We start from the raw sequence: 22,427 nt of genomic DNA, 5'->3' as shown, positions 1-22,427 counted from the left end.
GGGGGAGGTCTTTGCAGGACAAGCAAACCAAACTCGTTATTAGACTGTCGGAAAATCCATTTGAACCTTTTCTACCGCGTAAATTGCATTCTCAATAATAATTTTAACGTCGTTACATTGTTATAAGTGGAGTTAGTTATTTAGTATTAGATTAAGTCACGAAAGACGAAATATAATGTGGTTTTTGACGATATTACTATTACTTATAGATATAAAGAAGCGATTCAACCTTTTAAGAATATTCTGTTACATAAACTTCATAAATAACAAAACAATTTAACAAATAGCTCACAAAAAGAAACATTTACAATTTATGTCTTTATTTATTCATAAAATGGCGCATTCTTTTTGGACTTAGCAAAATTAAAAGTGTACCTTGGATTGTTGCCAGTCGCATTCGATCCTACAGCCAAATTGAGATAGGATTGCCTTTTGTGACTTATTGGAGAGGGCAAACAAATAGCCTTTATAACGATATCTGAGGTCAAACCCATTATTCACAGCCGTAGACTAAGCCCGAGATTTATTGGGTTGTATCACGAGAGGATAAACACTCAACTTTAATAGTGTCTGATTAATGGTTTGATTAACGAACGCGTTTAAAATATATTCAGTGTACGGGACTGCAATGCATAATCAAAGTGGCTGGTACCGGGCGAGCAGAGCGCAGTGGCAGATAGGGTGATGAGGAAAGACGCAAAACGCCAGTGCGCCACGAACCCTCGACTCGCGTGCCGTTGAGCTAACAAAGCGCAAGGGCCCTTAACCTACATGCTCCGTTCCACAGGAGCGCCTGTGACACTCCTAGAGACTTCTGCTAGCCGGGTACCAAGCTCACAAAAAGTAACCTTTGTTAATAACAAATTTCTCGAACAAAAAAAATAACGTTCTTGATTGGTAAAAATTTTTTTATTGCACTGGTAAGCTATATTTATATTAATATTTTTTTTATAATAATAAAGATTAAGTAAGGAAATGGTGACTAGGCCAGAAACAAAGTCGTTTTCCTTATTAATTACTTCTTAATGTGTGCAAGTCTCTCTCTCAATTTGTCATATCTAAAGCTATTATCGTTCCGACTGCAGGAGACTTAGGATTAATTCGAGGAAACTTATGCAATGAAATGCTTTAACAGCTCCACAAATACCCGAATTTCCTAATCGACTCGCTCCAGACGTTCCGGCATATAATTTGGAAGACCGCTCGTAATATAAACGACGCCACATAAAATTGTAGATGCGATAAATAAAACAACAGACAATGTAGCAAAATAGCAGCTGTAGATTTCCAGATAAAACATTGAAGCTGGCGCGACAAAATTCAGTTTTATTTCACAAAAGTGTAGTGCTTGCGAGTGCTTTTATGGCATCTGGAAACGACAATAAAAACGGCTTTTAATAAAACGGAGCTGTAACGGTTACGCGAGTTTGAGTTAGCTCGGATTCGGGGTTAAAGAATTTTGCTCATATCGATTCCCTTATCTGGTATGAGAATCAATATTCTCGAGTATCCAGAAGTTCGGCGGGTCGACAAGCAATAAAGAGGTTATCTTCGCTCGTTTACGCCGAAGCGGAAGTGTGATATGCGTCGTGTTGAGCAGTAAAACGGCGGCAGCTCGGAGAGGACATTACGCCAAATGTCTCCGTAATTACACGCTAACTTGGAAGGTGCGAGCGACTTTGCGCTCGTAATTTGTTCCTAAACTTGCTTAATATTCCCTTGACAAGATAAATTTATTAAGGGGTGCTGACAAACGCTTCGTAACGAAGTATGTGCGAGCTAACACCTTTTGTAATGACGCCGTCAATGCTGAAGTTAAATCTCTCGCCTCTCAGTTTGCAAGTCTTCAAATTTTCAATTAAATACCTTTCATGTTTCATTCATGAAAATTTGCTGAATTTTACTTTATATTCAAAATGTTACAATATAATAAAATCCGTATTTTACCTGTTACATTTTGAAAAAATTAAGTAGCCAGTTACAGAAACCGATAGATAACATCTAATTGAACGTTCTGTACGTATATGGCAATCGTACCATTTCTACATATCCGTCTTTAAGTAATGCCGAGCTACTATTATATTCAAAGCTCCCTTATCTAGGACATTTCTCAGTCCATTAGAGTCAGACTCGAATCACTTAGGCAATAGAGATTGGTTAGTATCCATCAATGGCGAGTGCTCTGCACTATGCTGGGTTCCGCACACATTAAAGTTTTATAATGCCATTAGACGCGCCGGTGAACGAACTCGGGGCCCTTCAAAGGCCCCAATTCCACTGGGTGCTTTTAACTTTCTACGCAGACCCTTTGTCCGGCTGGAACGTGTTTGTGCGAACATTTTCTCTAAAGCCATTAGTCATTTAGACTGAAATGCGTGAATAATGTAAATTTAAATTATTATGGCTAATGATTGCTTCTCTACCATTATTTATATAATTACTTTTAAGTTTTATATGACAAAATCTAAGATAAAATTATGTAATAAAAATTTGTATACGCTGAATGTTTATTAATATAAAAACATCTTTGAAAGTATTTCCATGCAGAATTTACAATAATTTCATTCATGCATATACTTATTCAAGTTTTAATTGATATGCTTCCGTTGATTTGGTATCGAGTATCATCCTATTGAATTTGTATAAAGTCTGTGCTACTATGTTGTGGTGTCTTTATTATTTACATTTAGAATTCAATTTGAACGAACCAGTTTTATTTCAAGCAATAATAAAAACATAATATAAATTCAATTCATAAAACGTGCTTCGTTCGAGCTACGAGTGCCATTTCGCCTATAAAGCCTCATTTCAATTTACAAAAATATTTTTACCGAGACCTTTAAACCACAATGTGAATTAAAATGTAAAGTTAATTAAAAAATTATGAATTATTTAAAATATGGACGTGTGTAATAACGTTTAATTATTAATATATTGAATATTTACGTTCTTTATTTTTAGAAACAATTATAACGAATTGAAAAGGTGTCTTCATATGGATCTAGAATAGCTTTTTTTATACCATGTAATAAACCTATAGATAAACAGAACAATCAAATCAAAGAAAAATTTAAATGGTAATAATAATGAGACAAGAATGATAAATCTTTCAACGAAATATAATTTTTTCGCAAGCCAGTAATTAATCTTTATTAAAATTTGAAATGAACGCATTGTACGAAAAATAACTCACACATTCTAAGAATCCAAGGTTTCAACATTTAAAAACGTTGAATTTGAAGAATCAAAATTTAAAACGCAAATGTAAATAAAATGGGACAAGAGTAGCAAAATGCTGTAATTCAGCAAAAAATTTCTAAAGCAAAAAATTAATGCATAGGCACTATTTAATAAGCTTGAATGATACTTCACTATTGAAAGAAGTTGGAACAGCTTTCTTTCATGAAATGCTATGAAAATTTCCGCCTAACGCCATTACTAGAGCACAAAATTGAAATTTACCGGATAAAAAGTGAACAAAGACCGATATTCTTCGCAATATCCATTCAAGAACATTTTCTCATGTCCTTTTTTTAGATTCGAGGAGAATTTTCTTGTCTGGCGTAGTGTTACTTTTTATGAAACGTCTTCGCGCGATTTTATTTCGATAAATTCTTATTCCTGCGAAATATGAATATTCACATTATTACGACAAGGTACATTTCAATAATTTTTCTTTTTGTTTCAAGACAGTTTTAACATACCTTTTGTTTCATAGCGTATTATAATATACATATCGAAATAAATTTTATGTATCTACATTATAATGATCATGAAAGATTTGTTATTTTTTGTATAATACTCATGAAATGCGGGTATTTTTTTTATACACAAGATATCCCTATATCAGTGCTTATGTAATTTTTCTTTAAATCATTTTCTGTCATGGCCATGGCATATCCATGAAATTTGTTATTTTATATATTATTATGTATCACTTTAAACAAAAACCGTTAAAATTGACATCTGCTCTATAAGTTCTTTTTGCTCTACAAATTTATTTAACATGTGATTTAACACTAGCAATGATGTTCCAATAGTTATAGTGTGGACATGGTACAGTCCAGTGAATCTGTATGGGACCAATATTGACCGTTCTGGTGATTACCGTCTGCGGTCCTTTGTTTAATGTCAGGGGATTTGAGAGTTTATACGGAATAGCTCGTAAATTCTTGCCGATATTTTGCGTAGAGAAGTTTGACTACACTATTGCACGAGTGTTGCTAATTTTTCGAAAAAGCAAGAGTTACAAAGCCGAATTGTTTGTAGATCAATGAGAAATAAATATTTATTTCAAGAATGCTATTGAAATTATGATAAATAATCACGAACCACCACCAATAACCATGTTATTCATAGAAGAATTGAGTTAAAAACATTTTAACATATTTTTATCTCTTTTAACAAGATACGCTTTACGCTTATAATGAGAAGGAACTGTTAGTCAAAAGGAATGTTTTCTTCACGATCCTGTTTAAACTTTGTCAACAACGTAGTCTCATGCTACATAAAAATAATGCATATTTTAAGAAAATGTTTAAAACGACTCCATTAAGGGAATTCAATTTTCCGCTCTGTTCGTCTCCGCCATATTTGCTGACGTCATTTTGACACACCACTCGTAATGCAGAACTCTCGGACACTGGAACAGGTGTTTCCGCCGCCATTATAATAAATGTACCATTTTCTATATTACTACTATAACATAAATTATTATATGTAATTTGCGATGCTTGCTTGGTTCTGGATAAGGGGCTATCCCCTAATGCCAATGCTATCATTGGCACTATACGCTAAATCCAGAATAATGAATGAATGAATGAAAAATTCTTAATTGCACACAAAAATACAAGATTACAAAATAAGAGTGATACAAGTTATAATATGTACAGAGGGCGGTCGCTGTAAGCGATTTCTGCCAGACTACCCGAAAAACCATAAGGATTACATATTTTATGGTGGTGGTGCATTACATTTAGGTTACATATTATGAAATTGCATTACATTTAGGTTACATACTTTAAAATTGAATAATAAGTTAGGAAAACCAGGGTTTTAGTAAAAGAAGAAGTGTTCAGTGTGTAGTTAAAATAGGTATTCTTTCTTTTTCAAGGAAAAGGATGTTCAGTCTTATTTCCGTTCATCTACGAAATTAAAAATAAAAATTCCAAGGATTTATCATTCAAAAATCTATTTTTACAAAATAAATAATCTACATTCTAACACAAGTTTAAATAACCATAATTTAATAAACAGTGCATAAATATTCAATTTTCCGGCGTCCGCGTCTCGCCACATTTGCCTGCCGTCACAATGATACACGGCCGCTCGTAAAGCATTGTCTAGTGGCATGTAACATGTGCTTCACTGATCATATGGCAAGATGTATCACAGTGCTGTAGGAAGTGACTTTAAACTATTAGTAATGGGAGAAGGCTCTGGAATGAATTGCAACACGCTCGCATAGAGGGTGTTACCACATGACAAAGGATCATGTGGCAATTTACATGTTATCGCACGTTGAAATTTTGCATGCGAGATAAGAGCTAGGCTTACATTTATGTGCAATAAAGATAGAATGCCGTTTGGGAATACATCTGAAAATATAATGCTGTAATTTTTATACAAGTAGAAACTTTTTGGATGAAGAGCACCATGCATCTAGATCACATCAAACTGACCATAATATTTGGAAGAATCTTTGGTCCCAATTTGCAATATAAATATGTGGAAGAACGGGTCCAATCATATTTTCTCACTCACTTAGGCTCTACAAATTTCTCATGTTAGTCTCTGTTGACCAATGCTTTGGCAGAATATGGCTAAAAACAAAGGGCTAAAACATAATGTTTTAAATGGGATGTAATCCAAGATCTGTTCATGCTTTATTTAGCAGGAGAATCTCAAATACTCTATAATTATAATAAGTTTATTTAATCCATTTTCTATAATACATAATCCAAACAATGCACAGGATGTACTAACATTGTTTACTCAGTGGGAAATGGGGCAGAATAGCCATTTCGCGCTTCATTGGCCGGCTAGCTCGGGCAATTAGCAGCAATGAAGTGATATGTCGAGTTGCAAGATTCATTAAAGGTTTTGATCGTGTTTTAGTTGGCTCGTTTTGTTAATGAATGCCAATTCGTGTGATCAATGGGTTTCTGTTGGTTTACGGGACAGTATTTCAATGTTTGTTTTATATTCCTATTTCTTACAAGTTTTGTGAAAAATTAATCAAAATTGTAAGTCAATCATTAGAACATAAATGTACAGAACATATTCATTTTACCCCTATCTCTCAAATACAACCAGTCATAAAATTTTCCAGACTATAAACTTACTTCCTTTCAAAAGCTCGTTTCAACTTTATACCAGGAAACGTAAGTGTAATACAAAATGGCTTGTAGGTATTAAAAGTTTCGAGTTTTAACCACTTTTAGTATGTTTTATAGAACTTAAAGGATTTCTCCACATTGTAAAATCCTTTACCTACCAGTTAGAATATTTTTCAATGCGGGTTTTTCCAAATATTTCAATTATTTTATACATGTAATTTGTCTTCTAGTTATCCTATTTCACAGAGGTGAATTTTAATGTGCGTTTCTTCCAAAAATTAAAGACGAAGAAACTAAACAAATGTATTTCACTTCGTATAAAAACAAACGTGATACTTTTAATCGTTTCTAATCAATTCACATCACATGCCATTAGGATAAATGCACTTTTTATCGCCGTACTAGCCCCGTGAGAAAATATTTGAAATTGTGTGCAAATAGCATAGTACTACGATTGCCTTAAACGAGAACAAGCTTAACTGGATCCTAGGGATACCGTAAGTTGGCATGTTGGTGGTAGTTGGGCCAATGCTACGTCCAATAGATAAGCCAAGTCCGTTAGTTCGAAATGAATAATGGAATTTTTTTGAAAAGATTTAAGAAGAGTCAACTATCTGAGTAACCACTTTCCAAATAACTTGATGGAAGCTATTTCTTATTATATTCAGAATATACAGTGATAAGAATAATTTGGTTAAATTTTGTAAGTTAGTTAACACAATAATATAGAGTTTAGACACAATGGATTTTATGTCGCAAAAACTTTTCTGACAAAAATAAGTTCTTGAAAAGGTTAATGGAAAAAATATTCAAATACAAAACATTCACCTTTATATCTACTTCACTATGGAATTGACGTCATAGCTGCCATAACATTGGCCAACCATTGGCCAACACAATGGCCGTTGGTGGGAAACTAATCAATAATGGCTGATCGCGTGCCTTCAAAGTACAAGGACATGTGCAGAAAAACTTCACCGTTTCACTCAAAGCTTTTTGTTCGCGCGTATCGATTAGTGGCTGTCTTTTATGCTGGTATTTTTTCTTGTAGAGCTGGCTTAGAAAGGTGAAAAACAAGGACGAGACTGTTTACACATGTTTTTCATTTTCAAAGTGACAAAATATGCGTTGTTAATGCTCAGAATTGAATAAATTATTGAATTTGATCATCAAATCAAAAAAATTTGTTCCTTTGTTTTCTACATACAGAATGAAAAGGTAAAAATATAACCTAAAAATGTCCATATTTGTTTAAACACTGTCGTTATGAAAGCTTTCTAGTATCTGTGGGCGATAAAACATAAATCCATAGATTACATAGGAGACATCGAATAGAACTCGCAAGGAGTAGTAAGCCTCTTACAGAAATCTTTTGAGCTATCTAGACGTGTATATTCCCGTACCTTGCGACAATAGCTAAGCCCAGTAATATAAGAGCCCACGACGGCCAGACTTTCCTTTCTTTCGGAAAGTTGAAAGTTTCTCTGTATATGTCTCCGATACAGATAAGAACGACTAGCGATTATCAAGTCTGGGTTGCGGTTACTTTGGCAGGAAACAGGTAGTAAGGGTGTATAAAATTGTACCTAACTTTCATTATAGTTTAAAAGCTAAATTTTATATATGTTACTTGGGGACCTATAAAAAGATATTACCTTAAGAGCCAGACAGTTTTCATGGTTCTTACATCTAGCCAGACACATTTAAAAAATAACTAACATATCATCAAATTCACATAACTACCTAAAAGCATAACAAATATGAAATAACCCACTAAAAACATTAGTTAACTATAATTATTAAAAAAATAAAAGTATAATATATAAGAAATAAAGTTATTACTTATCTTTTACGGGGGCTTATGTTGATGGAATTTCACGTATCTCGATGACACAATAAAAAAGTCATCGGGATACGTGTAATTCCATCAACATAAGTCTAAGTAAAAGATAAGTAATAACTTTATTTCTTATATATTATACTTTTATTTTTTTAATAATTATAGTTAACTAATGTTTTTAGTGGGTTATTTCATATTTGTTATGCTTTTAGGTAGTTATGTGAATTTGATGATATGTTAGTTATTTTTTAAATGTGTCTGGCTAGATGTAAGAACCATGAAAACTGTCTGGCTCTTAAGGTAATATCTTTTTATAGGTCTCCAAGTAACATATATAAAATTTAGCTTTTAAACTATAATGAAAGTTAGGTACTATTTTATACAACTTTACTACCTGTTTCCTGCCAAAGTAACCACAATCCAAACTTGATAGTCGCTGGTCGTTCTTATCTGTATCGGAGACATATACAGAGAAACTTTCAACTTTCCGAAAGAAAGGAAAGTCTGGCCGTCGTGGGCTCTTGATCTACAGTAAGTAGCCTTGACACTAGCATTTCTTTCGGCGTTGTGTGCTTAACGATTTTAATTTCAACTCACTTTGGCGTTCTTCCAATTCTTGTAGATTAGCCTTTACATTTGATGCAATTTATATTTCGATATGCATAAAAGGAGCCATGGAAATATTTTATACGAAATTGTATTGTAGCTCTATCATTCCTCAAAACGCATTTTATAAAATTTATTTTAAATATTAATAATAAATATGCTCTTTCTTTAGTTTGTATTACATTCTGTAATCAAGTAGGAAGTATTAATTTTTTTTTTCAACATATTTCTTTAACCGTAATACCAAATGATTTTTGTAATTATATCTTCTAAATAAATGTTCTTCATTAAACACAGAGCCTTTTATCCACATAAAAATTACGCGATTAATTTCCAAGCTAATGTTCTCAAAGAAGCCCTTATTAATGCTATACAAAACAGTCTACATTCCTCAGGCCTGAACAGTTTTAATATTCTGAGCAGACAGTTAAGAAACAAAGGCGCACAACAAGCCATTGTAAAAAAGCCATTGTCATGAAACTACGGCATCAGCGAAACGTAGAATGTGGAAAACTTAAAATAGTATTCCCGCATCCCAACTTCTTATTCTATGTATCTTATATATCCGCATCTTTGAAGATGTACTACTTCCCGAACAAAAGACTACATACAACTTCCCTGAGGGTAGTTGGAGATCGCTCGGAGCTGTGAAACGGGCGTTTCGATATTGAATTTTTCGAATTAAATCTCTCAAACTCAATGGATTGCGGTGGCTTTGGTGTTTGACAAGCTTTTAAACGAAAAAGTCCACTTTTATTAAACAGTAATTAAAGACCTCGGTCGTAGTTGCCGGTTCCTTTTTATTTGTACAGTAATTGCTAACTTTTTTTAACTATTACTAGATAACTATTTTTGCGCCATACAGTGTCAATTAGAAAAAGTCAAAAAATTTGTGACTCTATTACCTTTGAGGCTATTTAAAATTGAAATAAATGAATTGAGAATGCTCTACTTTATAAAATTCAATCCATAACGAAAGCTATAATCTCCATCTAGCTCAATAAAGCTATAAAAACTGCATGCGAACTATACATAAAAATGTATAAATGGAATAAAACTATTAAATAAAAAGCTACGGTACCATTTGTCTATGAGTAAAAAATTGTTTTCATTGAAAGTAAAATGAATACGCAAAAAGTATTTCAAATACACCGCAGCTGCAGAAAACTTAACCGCGTATATAAATCACTCAAATTACATGATAACCCCCGCATTTTCAGCGCACGTGTGTAATATTCGTAATAGGACCCACGAGTATTCTTAACTAAATTGAGCGGTGTTGCACCAAACCAGTACAGGGTGAAATGTGATGAACCGAAATCACGCCCTATATTTTTTAATTTTTACGCGAGGAAGGTTGAAGTGCGTATATGAAACAGCTGGAATGAAGGTTTTAATATGTATCACGCTGTTGTTTTTAGTGAATCTCCTTTGTGCTCGTTTTAAGCAAGCAGTTTTAAGCAGCTTAATCGTATTAGTATTAAGTAAGTAGGCACTACTCAATTAATGTAATATTATTTTCAGACTAACTATATTGTTAGAAGTAATGAAGTTATCTAAGAACTACAGTGCCTACTAGATATTGAAGCAATATTGGTATTTTTTTAGCTCTGCCTCATAACTATTTTATTTTAATGTATTTTTGTGCAAAATCTTTGTTAAGCGCCCATTATCTTAAGACTGCTTAGCTCCATCTTGCGGACGCTGTTTGAAACTTTAATTCGGTAAGTCTTCCATTTTTAAATATCAATACTGTGAATAATATTAATGTGTTCGGTTTTTTATAAAATTAGATAAAGCGTTATATAAACGTAAAATTGTGACAAAACCTCACGTTAAAAAAATATTTTCTTTAAAATCTTGAAACATCAAAAAAAAGACGTGTGGCACTCGGGGACTGCCGCGGCCGCGGTAAAGCTATTGCATGCTATGCCTTCAAGCCACACCTCAGCTCCGAGCCCATCGGAGTGGGGAGCGTGAGGTTTTTTCGTTACGGAATTTCTCGATTCGCTCCCCGCGCTCAAGGCTCGCGATAGAAGCTATGCAATAGCTTAAAATGTATTAAAAAGAACCACGCATATGTAAGAAATTGGAAATGTGAAATAAAAAAAGATAATTCGCTCTAGCTGCGAAGTGAGAAGAGAGTTTTTCTTTAACAAGTAACATAAATTGTAAACATTTTCTCTTATAATGGCACCGCGTACTTAAAACTTTTCTCGAAAATTGAAATGAAAATATTATTCTTCCCGCAATAAGCCAATTTCGTTTCTTTGTATACAAATTGCTAATGGAATGTACTTAAATCGTCCTTGAGTAGAATCACGATTACTTTTGTATTAATTGTGCGTGTTTCTGTTGCTTTTATTTATAACAATATACTTGTATTTGATTCGATAAAACATTTAACATTCAATTAGGTATTATAGCCCCTAATATTAATTAATTATTCAACCTGATGTAATATTTGACCCTCAAGACGTAAATTATTATTATTAAAAAGGGAATTGAGACATTTAAATGGCTTATTATTGTTTCTAAAAGAATTATAATTAGAGAATAATTTGCACAGCTGTTAATGTCCAACCCTCGCCTCGTTAACTCCATCAGTAAATTATACACAGCTATCTATAAATAAATCCCATGTACCCGCCCACACATACCTCAAATAATATAATTCTACACATACGTAATGAAGTATGAACGTATTCATCAATCTATAGAACTGGACTTCAAATTCAATCACCGTTTAATGAGATCATTTCCCGCATCGATATTCCGCACATCACTACGGTAGTATATGAAAACGCAATTATCGTTAATTCCCATCTGTATGTCTCCACTTTCAATGAACATTCGATATTTGCGAACAGTCAATTTTTAATTGCACAACACTTCACTTTTAATCCAATATGAGAACGAGTGTTTTGTACGCGAAATGGAGAAATATCGGAATGAAAACCAATTATTTATATGACAATAATAGTGATGTAAGGAAAACGTTTATTGATTGGGTTTTATAAAATGCGTTCTTTAGTGAAAGATGATTAGTTATTTCTAATTCTAGTCAATAATTAATATTTAATACCTACAATTTACTTTTTTATTAAATTTATTTTTCATTTAAAATGCGTAACTTAATCTAAATACCGTGTTGGAGAAAATCAACTAAATATTATGAGTTATAACATCAGATCATAATAAGAAGAAGCAACATAAAAAAAATAATTAATATTGCTTGCAGGATGAATTTAATATAGCAACTACTGGTTTATGTTTTAATATAATCCCCTTGATAATGAAAATAAAAAGTTAAGCCATAACTCTATAAGGTCAGCTCATAATAGCTAGTAAGACATTTGAATAATCTTCGCCTTGATAAAATTTTAAATCGTCACTACACCATATTCCAATAAAGAGATAAAAAATTAATATTTCCTTTAACTCCATATCCACGTAATCTTATATATAAAAATGAATCGCAAAATGTGTTGGTAAGCGCATAACTCGAGAACGGCTGTACCGATTTCGATAATTCTTTTTTTATTATATTCCTTGAAGTACGAGGATGGTTTTCTTACTTCTTATGTAGAGAAAACGTAAACATGTACCACGGGCGAAGCCGGGGCGGACCGCTAGTATCTTATATATTTAAATATATAAAATTCACACATGACAATGTTCGTTCCCGTGACCCGTACTTATCCGAAATAGCTCGACCGATTCTCATGAAATTTTGTGTGCATATCGTGTAGGTCTGCAAATCGGACAACATCTATTCTTCATACCCCTAAATGATAAGAGTGAGACAAAACAACGCTTGTCGGGACAGCTAGTATTTTTGTAAAATAGTAGGTGTAGAATCGCACCAAGCCGAAATAGCGGGTGGCTTCTACTACATTAGGGAAAATTACGTTAACACAAAATCGATGTTCGGAAATAGTGAGCAGCAAAAACAATGCACCACGTACCTTGGAGATGCTGCAGCACTCGATGAATTTGCGCCCAATCATCCGATGCGATACACGTGTTTCAATAGCCGCCGCGCGCGCACAGCAGAGGAGCGGCTCGATCGAATGCGGAAGTACAAGTGTCGACCACAGATTAAGGTCTCGACTGTCGTGGTGCATGACAGTTGCAAAATAATTTGACAACCTTTGTTTGCATACTCTGTACCAAACATCGATAATAGACACCACGATCAATTACACGGTAACGAAACATCCCGCCCACCAAAATGCCTATGGTATTTTCTGGTCAGACGATAAATAGAACATAATGGGAACGAGAACGATAAGAATGATCCGTATAATTATTGATGATACTTATTGATTACGATAAAAACTAGTTACCTAACTAATTGATTCTGTATAACACGATAGATGTTACACAGACACGATATCTTATTGCTAACGATAACTTAATGTCTAGATACCTTACGATACTAAAGAAAGATAAACGATTTAAGCTAGTCCTCGATTGGTAGAGGGCATAACTTAACCAACGGTCTTTGAATTATATGATTTTTCGCTGTTTTAACTACTGCAATCCGAGCTACACCATCAGAACCGGGTAAAAGATCCACTACTCTGGCAAGAGACCATTGTAGTGGCGCACGATTTTCATCCTTAATTATCACCATTGAGCCTATCTGAAGCGGTTTAGAATCCTTAGTCCATTTGGCGCGTTGTGTTAGTGAGTTAAGATACTCGTGTTTCCATTTGGACCAAAAACTCTGGTGAAATGATTGTAACAACTGCCACCGATGAAGCCGACTTATATTAACATTTGATAGATCTTCATCAGGGACAGCTGTCAAAGGCTCTAAGGTAAGGAAATGGCCTGGAGTTAAGACCGATAGATCATTTGGATCCGAACTGATTGGACAAAGCGGTCGCGAATTTAATACTGCTTCGATTTGCACGAAAAGCGTTGTAAGTTCTTCAAACGTAAGAACTTGATCACCAACTACACGAAGTAAATGAGATTTAGCCGCCTTGATTTGAATTTCCCATACACCACCGAAATGAGGAGCTGATGGAGGATTAAACTTAAATTCGATCTTTTCTAAATTAGAAGCTTGATGCATAAGAGACGATAATTGATTTCTTGCACCGATAAAGTTTGTTCCACAATCCGCGTGTATCACGTTACATCGACCACGGCGTGCCACAAAGCGTCGTAACGCAGCTATAAATGCGTCAGTGGACAGTGTAGACACCACCTCGAGGTGTACTGCTTTTGTTGTAAGACAAATAAAAAGACAAAGGTAAGCCTTTTCAATCTTAGCACCTCGATGTGGGCCTAATTTAATACGAAACGGTCCGCCGAAATCGACGCCTACTATAGAAAATGGTTTGACTTGATTAACACGGTATGACGGTAAATCACTCATAAACGGTTGTAATGGCTTCGGATTAGTTCGATAGCATTGTATACATTTGCTTAAACGATTGCGTACAGTACGTTTTGCCGATATGATCCAAAATTGTTGAAGAAGTAAGAAATGCGTAGTATTGATGCCCGGATGCAAGTAGTTACGATGAATGTTGTCGATAATTAAAAACGTTAATGGATGATCAGACGGTAGAAAGGCTGGATGCCTTTGTTCGTATTCTAAACCTGCGCGTGAAATTCTACCGCCCACCCTGAGAATACCTAATCGATCGATAAATGGATTGAGTTTTCGAAAAGGTTTCGATAAAGGTTTGTTCGATTTAAGATTAGCAATTTCGTTCGAAAAGACCTGACTCTGTACATGTTTAACGATTTTTAATAATGCGTTATGTCTTTCAACGTTATTAATGAAATTATTACGATTAGCTTGAGCTGGGTTTTTAGAGTTATTGATAAAACGATATACAAATGCCAAAATGTTAACGATTGTTTGAAACGATGAATAACGATTAAGTAAAGAGTCAATTATTGTTGGTTCGATTGGAGCTCTCTCTTCAGCGGAAAGAGCTACCTTCCGTTGCTCCTTCTCCATAACGACCTTCTCCTCATTTGATGTGACAACAGCTGTATCCGTAGGCCAAGTATCACTACCTTGGGTTAACCAGCACGGTCCCGCCCACCATAAGGCATTGTGCACAAGTTCACTCGGAAATAAACCTCGTGAACACAAATCAGCAGGATTATCACCTGAGGATACATGATGCCACCAGTCTGTAGGGGTGATATCCTGTATGTGACTGACACGATTCGCGACAAATGTTGTCCAACGCGAAGAATGAGAACGCAGCCAAGACAAAACGATAGTTGAGTCAGACCACAAATATACAGAATCAATATGAATACGAGAAAGATACGTATCTTTTACAAATTTGTAAAGATCTGATAGAAGAACTGCAGCACAGAGCTCGAGTCGTGGTAACGATGTATGTTTAAGAGGTGCAACTCGAGCCTTAGAGCAAACGAAGAAAACATGAATATTACCAACAGCATCTGTAACACGTAAATAGATGACAGCTCCGTATGCAAGGGTAGAACTGTCACAAAACCCATGAAGCTCATACGATACAGCATCCGTGCAGGTAAGTTGCCGAGGAATTAGAAGTTCACTCAAAAGATTAAGTTGAGTGCGATGCTTGTTCCATGTATTGATGATCTCGTTAGGCGGCGTTTGGTCCCATCCAACGCCGAGAATCCACAACTTCTGAATTAAACATTTTGATTGAATTGTGATGGGAGATAAAAAACCTAACGGATCGAAAACCCTAGCGAGTTCACTAAGAATTGACCGCTTAGTACATGGCCGATAAGTAGATTCAATTTCGAAAACGAACGTATCTGTGGATGGATTCCATTTAAGACCTAATACCTTAAGAATTTGATTATCAGAATTGTCTAACGATACGGATCCAGTCAAACAACTATCACTGGGTAGATCAGACAATAACTGCGGTTTATTACTAGCCCACTTCCTAAGTTCAAACTGTCCACACTTAAAAAGTTTAATAATCTGCGACTTTGCTTCCTGAGCGACCTCTAACGATGAAAATCCGGTTGTGACGTCATCACAATAAACATCAGACAGTAGCACTCGTTTTGCGAGTGGATAAGAATCTCCCTCATCTTCAGCAAGCTGTCGAAGAGTACGGCAAGCGAGAAACGGAGACGAAGCTAATCCATATGTGACTGTATTTAAACGATATTCTAAGAGGGGCTCATCAGGAGAACTCCTCCAGAAAATGCGTTGGTAATCACGATGTTCTTGCGCTACTACAATCTGTCTAAACATTTGACGAGCATCAGCCATGAAGACAACGTTGTGTTCCCTAAAGCGTAAAAGTAGATTTAAAATATTCGGTTGTAGCTTTGGGCCGATAAGTTGTGTGTCATTCAGTGACTTAGAATGTATATCCTTCGCAGAAGCGTCGAATACAACGCGGAGGCGTGTGGTCGCAGAGTCAGGGCGTAGAACGCAATGATGAGGTATGTAATATTTTCCTGTACCAACTTGTGCTGCAGGAACCACTGTCATGTGACCACTTTCGATGTAATCAGACATAAAGTCGACATATTGCGATTTTAACAAAGCGTCACGTGACAACCTACGTTCGATAGCATAGAACCTACGCAAAGCAACTTCGCGAGAGCCCTCAAATGTAGGTTCTGAATTATTCTTAAATGGAATACGAACAATATAACGCCCAGATTCATCACGTGTGTGTTCTTCAACGAATTTACGTTCGCATAATAACTCATCTGGAGTTAGCATTGAAGTTTGCGGTACTGAATCTAATTCCCAAAAACGATGAACCAATGAATTCAAATCATTATCGATTACAGGCAACGTCTGCAACAGACTACTACATGAAATATTAGTTTTACCTAGAAGTAGCCAACCAAAGATTGAATTAAACGCGGTAGGTTGGTTGACACCTCCCTTGATATGTTGATTAAGAACAGAGTCAGCGAATACATCAGCAGCAAGCAAAATGTCAATGGGACCAGGTATATCGAAACCAGGGTCCGCTAACGGCAACGATTTAATATGGGACCAACTTGATGAATTAAGTTGAGCGATAGGTTGATCGCCACATATTTTAGATATGACGTGCATATCCAAGTTAAATAGAATTCGACCGTTAGTGCCGATAGAACAAGTGACGTCACCAATAATAGGTGCATCCGCTTCCCCTATGCCACTAATTGCCGCGGTTGTTGAAGCCGGCGTTAAATTTAAAAGTTTTACTGCTGATTCTGTTATGAAATTGCTCTGACTGCCCGTATCAAACAGGGCACGAAATGATTGCATATTACCTGAAGCATCCTTAACCTGAACGATAGCTGTGGCTAACAGCACTGTATGATTCGTATGTGACCTTGACACCAGCGACGACCCGATTTGATTTGATTCGATCTTAGTGTTATGATCGCGATGGAGTAAGGTGTGATGTTTACGCTTACACATACGACACGAAAAAATAGATTTGCAATTTTTTAATTGATGTGATGGCTTCAGGCAATTAAAGCACCAATTGTTTTGAGTGGCAATAGCCATACGATCGTCAATCGATTTACTAATAAAATCTTGACAAGAAAAAATAGAATGCGACTTATGGCAATACGCGCAGTTGCTTGAATAAACCTTAGACTTATCGTTCGAATTACCTCGATTGTTCTTTGCAACAAGTGCATTTGAATTGAAACGTTTCATTGATTGATTTTGAGTAGTCGAATGCTTTAAAGATTTATTCACACCAGAAAAATGTGTATCTCGTAATAAGGCTTCGCATTTGGAACGCAAAAAACCTCTTAATTGATCATAAGACGGCAACTCCACGTTAGAATATTTCTCCTCAAAATCGCGGCGTAAGTTCTTGTCTAATTTTGATAAAATATGGTAAACTAAAACAAAATCCCAACGATCTATCGGTAACTCAATAGATTTTAAAATATTTAAATTTTCATCGAATAAGTCGAGTGACTTTTGAAACTCAGTTGCGTTGTTATGCATGAAGTTAGTGTTTAAAATATCTTGCCAACAAGTAAAAGCTAATGTTCGTTTACATTTATAGCGATTAATAAGAGCTTCATACGCGTCGCGATAATATTCGTGAGTCATAGGGAACGCCTTAACCACCGATAACGCATCCCCGCTAAGAGAAGAAATTAAATAATGAAACTTTTCCGTGTCCGAAACTGACGTTGAATTATGAATTAAAGAATTAAACGTATCATAAAACACAGGCCACTGCTTGATATCGCCCGAAAAATGTGGCAATGTAATTTTAGGTAAACGGATATTCGATGAAATGATGTTCGAGTTAATCGAATTATTTGTATCATGTTTAGTTAAACTAATATAAATAGACTGTATCTGAAAATATAATTCATCGAATTGTTCCTCAATTTCAGTTTCATTATCCGCGTCGTCTGACAGATCGAGTATATTAAAATGAGCATTTTCGAAATTTGAAACGATTTGTTTAATTTCCTGATGATACGAAAAAAATAGGTCGTATTGTGAACGATCACTCAAAGCTGCATTACCTATTTCTAACGCCTTCGATAATCTTTTAAGCGCTATAGTACGTTTTCTACGCAATGTCGATAAGTCCTTAGTCGTATAATATTCATCCACCGATTTAGATTTTAATTTTTTCAAAGAACCTAACTTCCGAGTTGTATGTTTAGTTAATAAAGACATCTTATTAAATTTAAATGTATATATCGAATAAACAAAATGTAAAAACGTTTAAACACAAACAATTAAATAACAAAGTTAATCTTCGATGTAATTTTTCAAACAATGAAATAAAATGAAACAATGAAATTATTATTTCACCTTTACGCATATGAAGTTAAGGATGAAAATCGCATGAAACGGTAATGTGAATGAATACAGATTATAACTTACAATAACAAGTTACAATGATGATGCGCTGCGCGAGCCGCTGGAATGTTCGACGTTCGATTGTCAATTTACCCCCGAGTGTTAATATAAAATGAAATTATTTTATATTACGACTTGACCTAATATTACGTTTTAATATTAGTTATGTAGTTAGGATAAACTGTAACGTGAATGAATTATGTTTTGGAATGTGAAATTACTATAGGCCTGTGTAAAATTAAGCACCGATGAGATATGTGATTGCTTAACTTGTTCCTACAATAATTAAACACTTTTGACTTGTACTTCTGAATATGTATTAAGTTTTAGAATATGAAATTGTTTTAAGCCGTATGAATTTAAGCACCGATAAAATAAGTGTTTGCTTAAATAGATCTTATAACAACTTCCTACTTTGTTAAACAAAGAACCTAATACGAACGGAATTGAATTTGATTTTAGATTATGAATTACGTGTGACCAGTAATACCATAAGCTTTTGAATATGATAATTGATACGCAAATTCCCGGGTTTCGGCACCAGAAATAATGTAGAATCGCACCAAGCCGAAATAGCGGGTGGCTTCTACTACATTAGGGAAAATTACGTTAACACAAAATCGATGTTCGGAAATAGTGAGCAGCAAAAACAATGCACCACGTACCTTGGAGATGCTGCAGCACTCGATGAATTTGCGCCCAATCATCCGATGCGATACACGTGTTTCAATAGCCGCCGCGCGCGCACAGCAGAGGAGCGGCTCGATCGAATGCGGAAGTACAAGTGTCGACCACAGATTAAGGTCTCGACTGTCGTGGTGCATGACAGTTGCAAAATAATTTGACAACCTTTGTTTGCATACTCTGTACCAAACATCGATAATAGACACCACGATCAATTACACGGTAACGAAACAGTAGGCATGTTCAATTCAAAGAAGTCTATGGCGTTCAGGTGATATTTCTTCAATGTCCTTTTATTGATGGGGGAATGAATCATATAAGACATTACTCTTTAAAATTATTCTTTATTATTTTAAATGATCAATGATATTGAATTGGTCTCCACTGGCGTGGATCGTGAGATAAACGCTGGTGATTCTTGTATGATCATTGACCCTATTCTATTTCATAAATTTTGTCTTGATTTCAAGATTTCTTTAAGAGTAGTATCACAGAACATTCGAAGCATTAATAAAAATATGACTGATTTTGAAGTGTTTTTGTCGCGATGTACTGAGAAATTTGATTTGATCATATTAACAGAGTGTTGGCTAAAAAACTCTGAGGCGGTACCATCCCTTGAAGGTTATAATTTATATAAAACATTGACATATGTTAACCAAAATAGTGGAATAGTCACATATGTTCGCAACGACATAAGTGAGATAACGGCTCTTGAACCTAATGTTGCTGATGCAGACGTCTTGGTGATAAAAATTGGTATAAACTATGCTTTTGTTTGTGTATATCGTTCACCATCGTTTAATTCAATCAAAAATTTTCTTAATTCCATGGATGACTTGCTAACTACGTTAAAAAATATTCCTAATATATATATTATTGGTGACATCAACATTGATATATCGGAGAATACTGCGGATAATAGATCTGATGACTATTTGGACCTACTCTCGATTCATGGTTTCCTACCTAGTCATTTACTGCCCACACGAGGTCAATCGTGCTTGGATCATTGTTTTGTTAAATCTAAGATAAAAGTTCGGACTGCTATTTGTGTATCTTCCATTACTGATCATAATTCGCTTTTCATGGCAGTGGTAGCTTCTGAGCAATTTTCACTAAAACGTACGAAACTTGCACATAAAAAAATTAATTATGCGAAAGCGGTAAGACTATTATCCGAGGTAAACTGGACAGGCTTACTGGAATTGTCTGATCCAGAAATAGTCACCATCATGTTGATAAGGAATGTCACGGAAGTTTTGGAAAAATGTACACGAATATCATCAAGTAGACAACAAATTAAGCAACCGTGGATCACGTCAGGTCTCTTACGTTGTATGAGGTTCCGTGATACTCTTCATCGACGACACAAAAAATATCCTCAGGACTTAAATTTAGCAATAACGTATAAACGCTACAGAAATTGCTGTAATAATTTGTTACATAAGTTAAAGAATGATTATGACCGAAGTGAATTACAATTAAATAAATCCAACATCAAAAAGCAATGGAATATTATTAAAAGAGTCTGTGGTATAAAGAATAACAACAATAAGGATGTCCATAATGATCTATGTAAAATTGAAAGTACACCACAGCAATCTGCCAATACAGTAAACGACTTCTTTATCAATGTAGGCAGCAAACTTGCAGAGAATATTTTGAATGAAATTAAAATTAGTCAAGATACTTTAGCGCAAAAATATAAGTCCTCCTTAACTTTGTCTAACTCATTTTCATTATTGCATACTGATGTCGGAGAAATTAAAAAAATTGTGGCATCGTTAAAAAATTCATCATCGTCATCATGGGATGGTATATCTGCAATATTTTTAAAAAAGACTATAAATATTTTATGTACACCAATCTGTCACATGTGTAATCTTTGCTTTTCTCAGGGGATATTTCCAAAATTATTAAAGGAATCAGTCGTAATAAATAAAAATAAAATAAATAAAATAAAATAGCCTTTATTGCTGTTACTTTTCTTAAAATTATTACATGCCAATTTCTTAAAAACTAAGTTAATTCTACTTATTCTAATTTTTATTTATATTATCGGCAACAGGATGTTTATAAGGAACAGCTTGTCTGTCGACAAAGGCCTCCTCTAAAGATTTCCATATATTTCTATCTTTTGCTAAGCGGGTCCATACAGGACCGGCTATTTTCTTAAATTCATCTTCCCATCTTTTGCTTTGTCTACCTCTATTCCTTTTGTTATCTCTTGGATACCATTCCGTTACTAACTTAGTCCATTTCTCTCTACTTTCTCTAAACATATGTCCTGTCCAACGCCATTTTAGCTGTCTGTAAGTTGTGAGTGCATGTTTAAATTTTATTTTTAATTTCTTCTAATTTCACTCTATCTTTTAGTTTTATACCCAGAATACTCCGTTCCATTGAATTTTGGCAGACTTTTAATTTATTTTCCTGTAAATCTGTTAACGCCCATGTCTGGCACCCGTATAGTAAGCATGGCATAATGCATATTTCGTACACTTTCTTTTTTCCTTTCATAGGTATATCTTTATTCTTCATTATTTCCCGTAGAGACCAAAACCGTTTCCAAGTATTATTAATTCTTCGTTCTATTTCTTTATTCATGCAATCCACTGTCGATATAAGTTGGCCCAAATATATATATTCATTTACAAATTCTATTTGTTCATTGTTTACTGTTATTAGTTCGTTTGTTACTGTTCGTTGAGAATTCGTCATAATTTTTGTCTTAGTTAAGTTCATTGTCAGTCCTGCCTTAGCACTTTCATCCGATAGTTGCTGCATCATTACACCCAGAGTTCCTGCATCTTCTGATAATAAAACTAGATCGTCCGCGAAGCGCAGGTGGTTGAGATTTTCTCCATTTATATTGAGGCCATTTTCGGTCCAGTCAAGATTTCTGAAAATCATCTCCAGCACTGCTGAAAATAACTTCGGTGATATAGGATCTCCTTGGCGTACACCTCTTTGAATAGGAAATTCGTTGCCAGTAGATTCAAGTTTAATTTGTGCTGTGCTCGCTGTGTATACGTTTTTAATTATTCTTATGTATTTTGCTTGTATCCCTTGTTTCTTTAGAGCGTCCCATATAAATTCATGTTCCAAGGTATCG

The 22,427-nt window shown here is 34.8% G+C and overlaps 2 protein-coding genes across 9 annotated transcripts in view; one reads left to right on the top strand and one right to left on the bottom strand.

Annotated features, from left to right (window-relative positions):
* The window catches only part of LOC149486965 (uncharacterized), a 216,898-nt gene that overhangs the window by 165,448 nt on the left and 29,023 nt on the right, over window positions 1-22,427 (top strand). The gene's annotated exons all lie outside the window — the stretch shown is intronic.
* Appl (amyloid-beta-like protein) overlaps window positions 1-22,427 on the bottom strand; it is a 110,823-nt gene that overhangs the window by 79,624 nt on the left and 8,772 nt on the right. The gene's annotated exons all lie outside the window — the stretch shown is intronic.

The sequence above is a fragment of the Colias philodice genome, chromosome 7 (assembly GCF_061535455.1).
Source record: "Colias philodice isolate Cphi_HAF_F1 chromosome 7, ilColPhil1 Martin Lab GWU primary, whole genome shotgun sequence".
NCBI classification, from domain to species: domain Eukaryota; kingdom Metazoa; phylum Arthropoda; class Insecta; order Lepidoptera; family Pieridae; genus Colias; species Colias philodice.
Note: the sequence above shows the minus strand (reverse complement) of the source record. Positions and strands in the feature narration are given on the sequence as shown.